This window comes from Lissotriton helveticus, chromosome 4_1 (assembly GCF_964261635.1).
Source record: "Lissotriton helveticus chromosome 4_1, aLisHel1.1, whole genome shotgun sequence".
NCBI classification, from domain to species: domain Eukaryota; kingdom Metazoa; phylum Chordata; class Amphibia; order Caudata; family Salamandridae; genus Lissotriton; species Lissotriton helveticus.
This window is the reverse complement of record NC_136063.1, coordinates 78,806,217-78,820,845: the sequence shown is the minus strand read 5'-3', so window position 1 is coordinate 78,820,845 and position 14,629 is coordinate 78,806,217. Positions and strand designations below refer to the sequence as shown.

At 45.0% G+C, this 14,629-nt stretch overlaps 2 protein-coding genes across 3 annotated transcripts in view; both read right to left on the bottom strand.

Annotated features, from left to right (window-relative positions):
* The window catches only part of LOC144828362 (uncharacterized), a 310,790-nt gene that overhangs the window by 128,344 nt on the left and 167,817 nt on the right, over positions 1–14,629 (bottom strand). The window lies entirely within an intron of this gene.
* The window catches only part of LOC144828360 (uncharacterized), a 219,395-nt gene that overhangs the window by 36,949 nt on the left and 167,817 nt on the right, over positions 1–14,629 (bottom strand). The window contains exon 1 of one of the 2 annotated variants that reach the window (XM_078686474.1): positions 13,036–13,107. The exons of the other annotated variant lie outside the window; for it this stretch is intronic. The gene's annotated coding sequence lies outside the window, so the exon portion shown is untranslated. Of the gene's footprint in view, positions 1–13,035; positions 13,108–14,629 lie in introns of those variants that run through there. 2 annotated transcript variants of the gene reach the window in all.

Genomic DNA, 14,629 nt, shown 5'->3' with positions numbered 1-14,629 from the left:
AATATCAACTGCAAGTGCCGCTGCTGCGGGTTTGGTTTCTCGACTGCTTGTATAACTCAGGAAGCAAATCTATCTACTGTAGATGGCAGCGGGCGAGTAGAGGCTTTACTGCAGGGTGGGCTTATCAATGCCCGGTCACTGGGGAAGCACAGGTACGAAATAGCACAGGTGATTGACAATATGAAGCTAGATATATTGTTTATAACAGAAACTTGGGCCGATGCTGCCTCGGACCATGATTTCATCACTGCCACTCCAGCTGGTTATAGTTTTGTTAAAAGGGATAGGCCTACAGGTAGGAGAGGGGGTGGAGTGGCAATCATTTTTAGAGATTGCTACACTGTCTCGATCCACCCTATCCAATTTTCTGGCTGTGAAGCATTGCATTTCACTGTTAAAGTCAGTGCTAATACCTCATTTAACGGCATTCTTATGTATCAGCCACCAGGGTCTAAAGCCACTTTTTTAAATAACCTCAATAAAATGCTCGAAACAGTATTAGCAAATAAGGAATTCACCATTCTGGGTGATTTTAACTTTTATTTGGAGGATCCCACGAACAAAGAGACTGCGGTGCTTCTGGATACTTTAAGTGCAGCAGGGCTGGCCCAGCTGGTTGGTGTTCCCACTCACGAAGCAGGGCATACGCTGGATGGGATTTTCTCTTCTTTTCTAGGGCTCAAAGTGACAGAAGGGATTTCTTTTCCCTGGTCTGATCACTTGCTCGTTAGCTTTTCCTTCCCAAAGAATATTTACCAGCAGGTTAATACGGTCATATCTAAGGCAGCCCCCCGCAGAGCCTGGAGTAAAGTGGACAAAGTTGTTCTCCAAACAAGTCTCACACGCTCTGTTCCTTTAGGCTGCGCCAATGTTGATAAAGCAGTCAATAACTACAACCGTTGGTTATCTGATGCTATTAGTGCTGCAGTTCCTTTCAAGAACACCTCAGTTAACCGGGCAGCACCCTCTGTACCATGGTTCTCTGATCTCCTTCGAGCGGAAAAACAGAAATGCCGCCGTATGGACCGTCGTTGGCGTATGTATTACCACGACACTGATAAAGCGAGTTACAGGATAGCTCTCAGATCCTATAAAGCGCTTGTGGTTACTGAGAAAAGTAAATATTTTAAAACTCAGATTGGGGAGGAGCCAAGCAGGCTTTCGAAATGGTCGCATAGTCGCTCGGCTCCGCGAGCCCTTTTTCCCCACACGGTTATCCTGCCACATATCCTGGCCCACGGAGGCATACTTTGATCGAGGAAGATAACGAGCACCTACCGTTTGCTCCCGGAGCTCCTGCATGCCGCCGTTCCCGGGATTTCTCCCCGACTGCTCTGCGGCCTACGAGATGGAGAGGCCGGGGCGTTGATTAGGCGGGGCCTCCGGCCGCAACCACAGCGCCAACGATCGCTGCTGGCGGAGGGGAGCCTTGCCGGTGAGAGCCACTGATCTGAAGAACCGCTGCCTGCGGTGCCTCCCCGAGCCGCTTGACGGAGGCCCCCGTGGGGCGGTGTGGTGGCGCGGACTCGGAGGGGGCGCTTGGCTCCTGCCCCCTCCCCAAGTCTTGTTGCCCTGGTGTAGCCTGAGATCGCCCCCGACATAGGCGGCCGGCTCCCGGGGTCCGGCGGGACTTTTAGCCTTTTGGTGACTCTTCCATTCTGGACCCAGTCCCACAATCCGATTTACCTGAAGACACGTCCTGCGGTGCCCTCGCAGTGCGGCCTGGTCCCTGGATGTGTGCGGGGGGACGGTGTTGATTGGATCAAGATGGCGGCTGGTGCCCTTCTTCATGGCTCACGTCCGGACCGGGCGACTGTTCCGGAGATGGGGCCGAAATGCTTGCAACGCGTGACAGAGTTCACGCCCCGGGATGTGTTTGAGGCCATAACAACTTTGCACGAAACTATTGATTGTTACGCCTTCGATCTAGGCGTACGGATTGACGCCATTGTTGTTTCGCGGTCTGAGGAGGTCGCGGTTCTACTTCAGGGGTTGGCCGCTGAACTTGATACTGTCATCATGGAGGAGGTCTTGGATCTTTGAGTGCCCTTCGGGCCGTTTAGTGACTGTCCGTCCGACTTGTCTCCGACTGGCGGTTGGCGGTGGAGAGTCGATCTCCTCCCTGGACTGGCCTGGATGTATCGTGGCAGTGGCCGGATTGTTTGACTTTCATCTCCTGGGTGTTTCTACTCCTTGCCAGCTTTGGGAAGTTTATGGGACCGGCGTTGTTATTGTCTGATCTTCGCTATCCATATTGTGATGGTTTTAGATTATTATGCTTTATTATGGCCTTGTCCCTCCCGGGCCTGCTCATCCTGTTCGGACCCTCTATACTGTGCTCTACATTGATTACTGGGAAGGCTTCGGGCTGTGCCACTGACAGACAGGGTCAGGGATGAGATGGCCTACGGCTTATTTGCTCTATTGCCGTTAAATGACGCAGTGGGTATCTTCACCTGACATTTCATTGAGGGTTTTTTTTTTTTATGCTCGTGATTTGCATTTTTCCTTGTGGTATTGCTTCCTTCGTGGGATTTCTGTAGTGTTGGGGTACTGGGCAGGGCCGGGCGGCGCGTTATGGGCCCTCCTCCGCTTATGTTTTATTTTATTTTCTTCTTCTCTTTCCTATCTTCTATATTTCGGGTTCTCTTAGGGCGACGGGCACGCGGCTGGGGGGTAGGCAATGGCCTTCTGCGGGTGTGCAGGGTGGGGGGGTAGCGGGTTGGGTACTGGATTAGTATTTGTTTCTATGGCCCTTTAGTTTCCTTCTTTTTCTCCCTTTTCTTCAGTGTCGCCATTGCCCATGTGTTTTGCGGGGTGTTGGTGTGGAGGGGCGGGGTTTAGACTCTTTGCATGTGGGGGTTGTGTTTTCATTTCTCCTGCCATTTGTCTTTTATCCCCTGATAGGGCCCCCCCCCCGTATTGTCATTGTTCTTAATATCCTGATTCTTATACTTTCGCGAGAGTGGGAGTAACTGTGCGACACCATTTTTCAGTTCTCTATTTGAAAATGAACCTTTTCCATCCTGACCCGAGCTGCTGTGTTTACTTATAACTATTGTACTGTTCTGATACTGCATCCCGTTCTGGTCTGTTGCCACTGTTTGTAATGCTTGCAATGTCTGATCTTTTAGCGGCCAGCCGTGATGGTTGTAGGCCCATCCTTGTAATCGTACTTGCTATCAAATAAAGGTTCAATAAAAAAAATAAAAAAATAAAAAAAACTCAGATTGACTCTGCGAAACATTCTTCTAAAGAGCTGTTTTTAATTATAAATAAACTTACGGTTCCCAAGGCCTTAAATAAACAAGGTAGTCAACAGTTTGTTGACGACATGGCGTCTCATTTTAAATGTAAAGTGTTGGATATTGTTGGCAATTTTAAAGATTGCCGAAGTGCCCAGCCTACTTCCAATACACAGATCTTGCCGGCCAGCTCGTGCAGGTTTCTCGAATTCTCCCCGGTGTCAGCTGACACAGTGAACCATTATATTTCGGCTGCTTAATCAGGCTCGCCGTCGGACCCGTGTTCTCCAGCTTTCCTGATAGAACTACCTGATCTGGTGTGTCCTGTGCTGGCGGACATTTTTAACAGGATGTTTTCCTCAGGCAATTTCCCTATTAGCTGGAAGGAGACTTCTGTTCTCCCGCTTCTTAAAAAACCCACGCTAGATCTTTCTGTGACATCGAACTATCGCCCCATTGCACGCCTCCCTCTTCCAGCCAAAATCGTGGACAAAATCATGAATGTCCAACTGACCCAGTTCATTGATGACAATGGACTATTGGACCACTCTCAGTTTGGTTTCCACAAAGAGCACAGTACCGAGACAGCACTTATTAAGGCGACTGAAGAAATTAGAGCTGTTATGGGCAGTGGAGGAACTGCGGCATTAATTTTGCTCGATCTTTCTGCCGCGTTCGACACCGTTGATCACACTCTCCTGATTCACCGATTAAGAACTTTATGTGTAGAAGGCATGGCATTGGCCCTTCTGGCCTCCTTTCTACAGGGGAGGAGATCAACGGTGTCGCTCGACGGGTTCAATTCGGAGCCGTATGTGCTGCCTTGTGGGGTACCGCAGGGTAGTTTGCTGAGTCCAACGTTGTTTAATGTTTATATCACCGAACTGGCGTCACTAATTAGAGGCTATGGCTTCTCATTAACATCTTATGCAGATGATTCCCAGATTGTGGTTGCAGCTCATAAAAAACAGAGCTCCCCTGCTGTGCAATTCCATGACTGCATGGCTGCTATCAACATCTGGATGAATAGACACTGCCTCAAGTTAAACTCCGATAAGACGGAAGTGTTGATTTTTGGCAGTTTACAACCTGCATGGAGCAGTCTCTGGTGGCCTGCAGAAATGGGAAAGCCGCCCATACCAACGGATAAGACCAAAAATGTGGGCATCCTGTTTGACAACAGATTAACATTTATCCAACAAACCAATGCCATCGTCTCGGCTTCCTATTTCTTGATGAAAAAAAATCAAGAAGGTTCTTCCCTACATCCCTGAAGAAACCACGAAAGTGGTCATCACCTCCCTCACACAATCCAAGCTGGATTACTGCAATGGACTGTATCTGAATGTCCAAAAGCAGTGCTTGAGGAAACTCCAAGCAGTCCAAAACTCAGTGGCTCGCCTCTTGCTGAGTCTCCCCCGGCATAAATCCATCGCTGGTGAAATTCGGAAGCTACACTGGCTTCCTGTGGCACAGCGGATCAAATTTAAGGCGCTTTGTGTGGCCTTTAAAGCCTTGACACAAACAGGTCCTTTGTTTCTGCAGGAGCTTTTTAAGTGGTACCAGCCAGGTAGGTCACTCCGCTCCACTGGTGCAAATCTTTTGACAGTGCCAAAAATTCGGACTTTGCACTGAGGAGGTCGGAGTTTTCGCTATGGTACCACTAAGCTGTGGAATTTGTTGCCACCTGAAATTAGGAAGTCCAGCTCGCTTTTGAGCTTCAGGAAAAACTTGAAAACTTGGTTGTTCCAGTAAGAGGAGTTGGTCAAGGTTCTGCTCACGGTTTTAGCGCCGAGACACCATTTTTGGTATTTGAGCGCTCTATAAATCTCATTATCATTATCACTATAGCGGTTGCATTTATTTATTTAAGCAGCGCGGTCAGCTTTAAGTATAGTGCATACCTATTTATTTTTGTTTACTAGCGCCCATCCGGCACTTTCACATTCAGGGAGGCCGCGCCACTTTCTTTAGACAAACTGCATCTAAAGAAAGGAGCGTGGCCGACATTAAAGTGAAACTGTAACATGGGGCACTTTGACAAATAAAAGCATCCGTTTGTCAAGTTGACAAACAGATGATTCTTTTTGTTAAAAGCGCCCCATGCAGCGCTTTCACTTTAATAGAGGCTGTGTACCTTTCAAACAAAAGTGGGCGGAATACTTCGACATAGCGGGTGGAACAGGGGCAAATCACTAAACAAAATAATAGTCACAGCCAATATAAAGCAGACTGTGTAACAAGACAAGTAAAAGGCCCAGTCATTATGGGAGGTAACAAATGCAGACAAGGCAGGACCAAGGAGGGTCTAACAAGCCTAATAACGAATCGGAAGCCAGCGTTTACGAAGGACAATGACACAAGCCAATAAAAAATATGGGTGGAGAGTGAGTGGAGCTTCAAAACCTTATTCCAATAGTGCATGCGCTGCCCAAACTCGACCTAATAAAGAGCATGGCAGTATGTAACCCTTGAAGCATGGAAACAAAGAAAGGACACTGGCAGTAAGCAACCCATGGAGCATGGCAACAAAGAAAGGACACTGAGTAAGCAATCCTTGGAGCATGAAAAGAAAAGAAAGACACAAATAGCGGTCATATGGCGGAATTAAACAGCAAGACGAACACAAAACCCAACTTTGTATAAAAATATGTAAATCCTTCTAAAGACATTGGGTGCCATGCGCAAACGACGGTAATAGCACTTCCCATAAAAGGTGCAATGCTAAAACATGAAGCACAGCTTCTTTAATACAGCAGTACTTGGACAGACACAGTGGATGGATGGGGAGTCTGTCAAGGGAGAGCACAGCTTCAGACCCAGCTCACGGAAGGGCTGCAGCGCTATTATAAACAAAAGCAAACTCATTCACTTTCGGTCTTGGTAAGTCTCTCTGCAGCCCCAGGAATGTCAGGGGAAAAAAACACGACCCATGAGAGGGGCCGAGCTTCAACAGGCCAAATCCCCCTTAAAATGAAGCTGAAATCAACTCAATATCCTTCTTAAAAAAGTCCAACTGCCAAAAACAACACACAAAGAACGGGAGGCAAGGTCCAGGGACAGCACTAACACAACTGTAGAATTAAGAGAAAGTGGGAGGGAGAATGCTATAGGAAAATCTAAGCAGCTATGGCACCAAAGCTGAACACAGGCAGACAGTAACAGATCAGAAAACCAAGAATAAAATAATCCCCCAAAGAACAGATAAAAAACCATAGCGTAATGAGACAGTAATTAGTCCCTGCTGCATGGGAGGAACTGAAACGAAACAAGTGGGACAAAGAGGTAGGACCGACAACTAACAAGCAAGGATTTTTAAAGGACAGTAAAACAAACAAATCAAAAACAGGGGGACGGCTTTGAGCCCACAAGAGAAGTTACAACAGGTTTTGAAGGCTCTACCTAAAAAACTGTGCTGCATTATACCAAACAATTTGCCTTTTCTTGCCGCATAATTTAGACAATACTGCTGCAATATTTGGTGCTGTCCTGCTGCATATTTCCAGTGGCCCTGATTATAAGTGCCTTCTCAATGACTGGCGGGCTGGGCTATGGAGGGGGGTCATCGGGCTTCAAACAGTACTGATTGTTTGCTGAGGCGCCTCAGTAGTGTTTGGCTTTAGACGGTTATGTTATGTTATGAATTCTTTTATAGCGCAGCGACTCACCCGGGGGCATTCCGGCGCTTTACCTTGTGAGAAGGAGGTAGGTTAGACCGGAACCACCAAAATTCAAAACAGAAACGTTTTTAATTGTTTCCTAAAAGCAGTATATGAGACACATTCACGGAGTGAAATAGGCAGTTGATTCCAGTACCGTGGAGCAAGGTACGAGAAGGCCTTACCTCCCGTGCGATTGAGATGAATTTGAGAGACTTTTAGGAGAGCTAAGGAATTGGATCTGAGGTTGTGACCAGATACCGGTTTAGTAAGTTTCTTTTGGAGGTAAAGGGGCCCTTTGCCATTTAATGCGTTGAATGTGACGCAGCAGTTTTTAAAATTGGACAGCTTCTTCACAGGTAGCCAGTGTAATTCTCTCAACAGCGGAGCTGATGGAGAGCCTGGGGGGCGATTTAAGATCAATCTTGCTGCGGTATTTTGAATCACCTGCAGTTTGGCCAGTAACGTCTCACCAACTTCGGCTAATGATGCGTTCCTATATCCAGGCGACTAATCACCATTGCCTGGACCAGGGTTCTGCGGTATTTAATGGACAGATAAGGCAATATCCTGCATAATAAACGTAACCTGTAATATCAAGAGCTAGTGGTGGCAGAGATGTGCTCTTTCATGGACAGTTTCTGGTCCAGTTTTAAACCAAGGTATTTCACCGATTGAGTGGGAGTGGGGGCAACACCCAGTTGGCGCGGAGACCAATCCTCAGTCCAGATGGTAGGGGCTTTCCCCATTAGCATAACCTCAGTTTTGCTGGGGTTCAGTTGAAGGTAGTTGTCAGACATCCAACTTGAAATGGTGAGCATACCCGCTGAGAATCGAGTTCGCTCGGCTTCTATATTGGGGCCAATTGGGAATATCAACTGAGTATCATCAGCGTAGGAGATTATTTCGAACCCTAGTGGTTCTACAATTTTTGCTAAGGGGGCCATGTATCCATTAAATAATGTTCGACTGAAACAGGTGCCCTGAGGAACACCCTTGTCGAGATGATTACTGAGTACGGTAGGGTCCAAGCATAATCGTTTGCCATCTGTCCGTCAGAAAATTCTGCAGCCATTTCAAGGCAGTGCTTCGGATGCCACATGAGTGTAGTCTCTCCGCGAGCAACGAATGAGAGATGGTATCAAATGCCGCGGAGAGATCTAGGAGATCCTCCTGTATCCATTACTTGCCTTAGGGAATCCGTCACAGCCAGGATAGCGGTTTTGGTGCTAAAGCCTGGACGGAAACCTGATTGTGAGTGGTCTAAAATATTGTTAGACTAAAGGTAGGAACTTAGATGCCTGTTTATTATAGTTTCCAGTTGTTTGCCCAACAGAGGTAACAGGGATATAGGTCGATAATTACCAAGAACTTGCGGGTCGGCTGTTGGTTTCTTCAGAATGGGTCTTACATATGCTTCTTTCCAAGGAGTAGGAATAGTGCCAGATTGAAAGGAACAGTTACAAATGTTGTGAATTACTGGGGCGCAAGTGGCGGATAGGAGGACCATGATTTTGGGAGGACAAAGGTCACAAGGCGAGCCAGATTTGGCAAAGGATAATGCTTTAGTGATTTCCTCTAGGGAAGTTGATTCAAACTGATCAAGAGTAATGGCTGTCGGAGTCTTTAGTTCTACTGATCCATTTGGAACTTCTGGCTTCAAAGACATTGTGATCGGGAAATTAGCATAAATAAGCTCAATGTTTTTCCTGGAAGTAGACTGCTAAGGAATTGCATAATTCCTGGGCTTCAACAGGAGATTGTCTGCAAGCTTGCGGTGTTACAAAATCCTTGACTATGTTAAATAGGAGTATAGGTGAGTTCGAGGACTGATCAACTTGATTCATGATGAAAATGCACCTGGCCGTTTTTATACTCTGATGATAGCTGGGCAGAGCTCGTTTGTACACCTGTCTGTCCAGCGGGTGTTTGCTGAGTCTCCAGCATCTCTCTAATACCTTGCACTTAGATTTGTCAACTTTTAACTCCACTGTTTACCAGGGGGCTGACTGCCGTCGCTGGACTGGTCTATTTTTCCCTAAGGGAATTACAATGTCCAGTGCAATTCCTAAGGCCGAGTTGAAAGATTCCAACATGCCAGAGGCATCGGAGTCGTCCGAACCATTCTCCAATGATGGAGGGTGGAATACCTCATTGAAGGATTCTAGGGATAGTTTATGCCAAGGCCTACGTGGCTCCCTGCCACAACCTCAGCAGAGCACTTATTCTTATGTTGAAGAAAGAAAAAAGGGTCGATGGGGGTGGACATTTAGAGAGTAAGTACTTCTAATTAGGCTTCCGGAGTGACAGCGAAGGCTGATCTCATAGATAGGAGATTCATCTTTAGGTCTGAGAAGTGTTGAGATGTACAGAGTTCCTGCATCTATACACCAGGATACATTCAGGAAGATGACTCTGGGAACAAGGTGTGTGTGTTTGTCAGGACAGGCTCTAGTGAATTGAGGCTGACAAGCTTGTGCCACTAGAGTGGGTGGTTCAATTGGATGAGTCTGGAGAGCGTCTGAGGCAGAGCGTTCCTTTGGGAGCCTCAGGGAGGCCCTAAAGGCAGCAACGATCCTTATGTAAGAGATTTTACTGACAAGGCTCTGTCTCCTGCAGTTACAGAGACACAAATTTAACAAGTAAAAATATAATAGACTTAGATGAGTGAAATCAACACAACCATGAGGCCTTCCTCTTGGCAGCACACTAGTCCACTGCATTGTACGTTGTCTCCACAATTAGAGATGGGGATCATCTATATCAGTGTTTCCCAAACTGTGGGTGGTGACCCTCTGGTCGCTCATGAGGAGGTGGGTTGTGAATGTCTAAGCAATAAATAAAGATGCCTTTAAATTCTGTATTTATCTTGTCACATTTATTGCACTACAAAATCAGAGGGGTCAAATGTCAATCTATGTCATCTGACAAATTGCTGCTTATTTTATTAACATGGGTATTGGTGTTTACAAAAGGAAAGTGAATTATATGGAAATCTTACTAGGGTACAGAGACGTTGAAAGGAACGGCTGCAGGGTTTTGTAACACAACAAAATGTAATTCTTTGTAAATTAATTGTACACATTCAGCAGTAGGAAAGTAAAAATGAAGCACTTTTTTTTGTAATTCTGAAGCATGAGGCAGACAAAGATTTTAATAAGATCAATACAAATCAAGACACTTTACTTGGTGATGCACAAATGATATTTACTGATGCCCACATATATAACATTGGTGTATAATGTAAAATTGTTGGTCTGTGCAAATTTAGTAGTCATTTCAACTGAAAATGTGCTGTTTGTAAACATTAGTACACTACCACACTATGTTTTAGTTACATTGAAATAATCGTCCACCTCGGGTTTATTCTAGCTTAGTGGATCGCAAAGGTTTGTCAATCTAAAAGTGGGTCTTGGTTCTTAAAAGTCTGTGAAGCAGTGATCTTTATGCAAGTCAGTCTTTCTTTAATCCCAAAAGGCCAGACCAGCCCTTACTTGCACATCACTTCCCTCCTGAGTGGGAACACAAACCACCTAAAACCTCTCTCTGGACTGGTTGTTCCTCGTCATTGTGGCGAGTAGGTACAAAGGTGTGTATACACCTCTCAGGTAAGGAGAAAAATGTAACACACCAATGCTACACAGAGATGCCACAATAGCACAAGGCTCTTCAGAGCAGGCTCAGAGATAAGGGGTAAAGTGCATTAGTCTTGGAGCAAAGAAGATTGTGCGAGATGACAGATAAAGATGATACCGTTTAGGATGAGAGAAAAACACCATGTAGAGATGGCTCAAGTCAAGTGACCCTGGAGCACTTAGGACTGTGTTTTGCGTCTCTCAAGAAGGTTGAGGACGGATGCTTGACCCCTAGGGGAGGGCAACCTGGGCTTTCGCTCAACAAACCAACTCTTATTTATTCAACCTTGCGAACAACCAACAAAAGCGTCCATCTCCTGCACACGTCCTGCTTCCTCATCCCACAAATTCCCGATCACAAGATCCATTGCATCTTAGAACACTATGACATGGAATGGGACCTAGAATCAACTCTCCACATATCTTCCCCCTTTTAATAACAATAAAGTACAACCAATTTTGTATATGTACATACATTTCAGTTATAATAATAATTAATAATAATAAGTATGCAACTGTAACATACATGCAATTAAAAACAAAGTAGCAATAAAATACAGCTCATATATGTTGACTTGCAACAAAACCTTTAAAAATAAATATAAGATATAACTTGTGGTTTATATGATGGTAATGCACAACCTTCCCTGAACGACATAATATTGATAAGTAAAACTACTTCAAAACATAATCCTGGACCTTAATAATACGCCTACCCACATGACTAAATTGGCTTCCCACCATATTACCTTCTCCCGTCTGTTCCTCAGAGCTATACCCAGTCTCATCTGCTTGGACAGTTTGCTCCAGGCATTTCTCCACTGACATTCCCCTCATCGCCTGTTGCGTCCTGCATCCGATCACTGACCTCCCCAGTAAACACAAGAAAATCACATCCTTCTTTTCCCTATCATCTTGCAATGTGACCCAAATGCCACACCCAACCATCACTTAAGCTTTCTGACTATGTCACACCCTAGTGTCACTTAGGTATACTGAATTTCTCAGACACTCCACCACCTTTAATGGTTCAGAGAAAGAACTTTGACCATTCGGAAATCTACCTGCCTTCTTAACACAGACCCATTCCTCTTCAGACAAAGCCACATCAGTACAAGCATGCTTGTCATAATAATAATCCTTATAAACTTGTTACACCTTCACTATGCTATTCCTCCCTTCTTCTGCAGACCATTCCACCTTTCTAGACTCACTCAACCCATGTTGTCCTTAGTATACGGTTTCCCACTTCTCATTAATTGAAAAGGTCTATATTCAGTAACAGAAGGGGACCTATGAGCCCAAATAATTTTCTTCACTTCAACTAACCAGTTGTTATTCTTCATTTCTGCCAATTGATTTGAGACCTTGCCAACTCTGTTGAACCTCTCAACGGTACTTTTACCTACTGACACACTGATGTAACGCATTCCTTTGTAAGTACTCTTTAGCCATGTCCGACTTAAACTGCGCACCATTGTCACTTAGCGGCGGGTCCTCCACTAGGGCGGAGGAGCGCCCCCCCGCCTGCTGGGTGTGTAGCAGGGAATAAACAACAAATGCATTATTAAAATGGCATCACTCTCATTACCATTTCTAGAATGTGCTTGATACCGGTGAGTTTGGGGGGCGTAGCGGGGGTGATTCCTGCTTATTGACAGCTGCGGAATGACAAGATAAGTGCAGAGTTCTTAAGTCGGATTGGCCGGCTGCCTTGCAATGGCCAGTCCGACATGCACTCTTCTGCCCTCAACAATCCAACAACTGAATAACAGCCAGGGTATTGCAGCCACAGGCCACCAGTCACAAAAGCAATGCTAGGTTGGCCTGCTCCCTCCAATCCTGGCGCTTCTCTCATGCTGAAAACAGGATTGGGTAGTGTGCAGGATTGGGTAGGTTCGCGTTAGAGTGACCAGACAGCAGACTCAGAGAGCACAAGCTTTTGCGGTTGACCTCCCTTTGTGATAATGTTCAACTAATTCTACCCGCACCCTGGAAATCTGTGGTTGTGGTGAGAGCTCCGTTGCTCACCTTCCCCTGGGATGGGACTACGTGTTCTTGGTTCACAAGAATGGAGTAGATGCAGTAACCGGACCACTCCGAGGGGTTTCCACTCTATTTCAAATGAATGACCATTGTCGCCTCGCACATAGTGACTCTCCCTGCGATGCCGCTGGGTCCCCAATCACAACCACCCTCATTGATAAAGACTTTCGGAGCTGAGGTATGTTGTGATTTACGTGACATCAGTAGCGCTATGTGCACGATGAGCTATGTAACCATGGATACAATTCCGATCCTGTTCTCTTTTATTTGTTCCAGTTCCAAATAGCTCCTTATAAATGTCAGGGAAAGGATTTTGCGCTTGAAAGAAGGCCAGCTCGCGCACACATTTTGGAAGACCCGCATGTGCACATATTCGCATGGTTGACTTATGCTCGAACACAGACACATGCACACACTAACTTTTTAATTAATGAGAAAAAATGATTTTACCTCTCATAAGTGTTCATTGCAGAGCCACGCTATCTGTGCAGGGCCTTGCCTTAATGTGTTTTCGGCTGGTCTCTCTGCGTTCCCAGAAAAAAAAAAAGAGAGAGAGAGAGAACATGAGCTTCAGACAGAAAAAAAGAACAATAAACAAGCATATGCAATGCAATCGGACTCGCCTTTGGGACCTTATATGTATTTAGCTATACAGCATATTAGCCTGGATGCTGAAACATCTACTGTTCTTTAACATGAAGGGGAAGTAAGCACCAAACTGCGTGACGATCCAGGTATAGGAACACATGGAGAAAAATATTGATGTTCAGCGGGAAATGATATGGTCCAAAGCTCTGTTTGTAATATAAAATAAGGGCCTTTGGTGGTTATATCACTGAAAATACAAGATTTGGAAAAAAATATTCTTGTCTACGGGTGCTCGTGGAAGACAATTACTATGGACTGGAATCTAGAGAACGCTAAAGTGATTCTGGTATTTTACTTACCTCTGCAGGTCGTGTTCTATCAAGAAAGTTACATATTGACAGTTGCCATAAAAAATGAAAAAAAAGAAAGTCCCTCAGGAGGAAGCAATTCTGGTATTTTACTGACCTCTACTGGTCGTTTTCTATCAAGACAGTTAAATAGAGCCAGTTGAACAGAAACAAAAGTCCTTAAGCGGAAGCAGACAAGTCCTAGGGCTGATCTCCATAGCCCACAAAGTACATGCACATATAAGTATTTACTAAAGTATATACAAGAGGTCTTAAATGCTCGACCTAAAAAGTAAAATTGCACGTTGAAGAGAAAATGATCTTAAACATTAAATAAGTCTGTGGCTACAGTGTCACCCTGGACGTCAGAAAGGCAACGGTGAAGAAAAAATTGAATATTAAAAATAACAATGTTTCAGTATCACCCTAATAGGTCCATGCATACAGTGTCAAAGTGTCTCAATCACAGCACGAGCAGCGGATGGACAATAATAAATACATGAATCAGTACTTATTCCATGCTTCATGGAAGAGAAATACAAGAAGTCAGAATGTGAAACTGGCATGCGCCGACCAATGAGAAGTGAGGAAAAGAGTGTGATAACGAAGTCAAACAACGGTAAGTAATGGGCGGGCTCTAAGCCCCCACTATGTTTAAATTAAAAAAAGAATTCTCAAGGGACAGAAAACACCTAAAAAGGGAACAAGGAAATCGGGAAAAGGCCAATTACTGAGAGACATTTTCTCTGGAACTAGGGTAGGTAGTGGTCATTTATCACAGGAGTCCCAAGGCTTTGGATACTATTTTTCTCCAACTGAATATCCAAGTATACACCTGTTTTAAATAAACTCTCAAAGAATAATAAGTTTATGCAGTCAATGTTTACTCTAGCAGGCTGTAGTAGGTTTAATAATCATTTACGGTTTGGAATAGTAACCACACTTGAACTCAATCCCCTGTCAGAACTGAACCTCTTGAAACAATGGTTATTTATTTTACAGGCAGGTAAAGTGGATCAGTTAAAATACTGAACACCACAAAACAGAGCAATCTAGTATCTTCTGAGCCAGATATATTTTATGTTAAAAGCATTTACATCGCGCTCGGC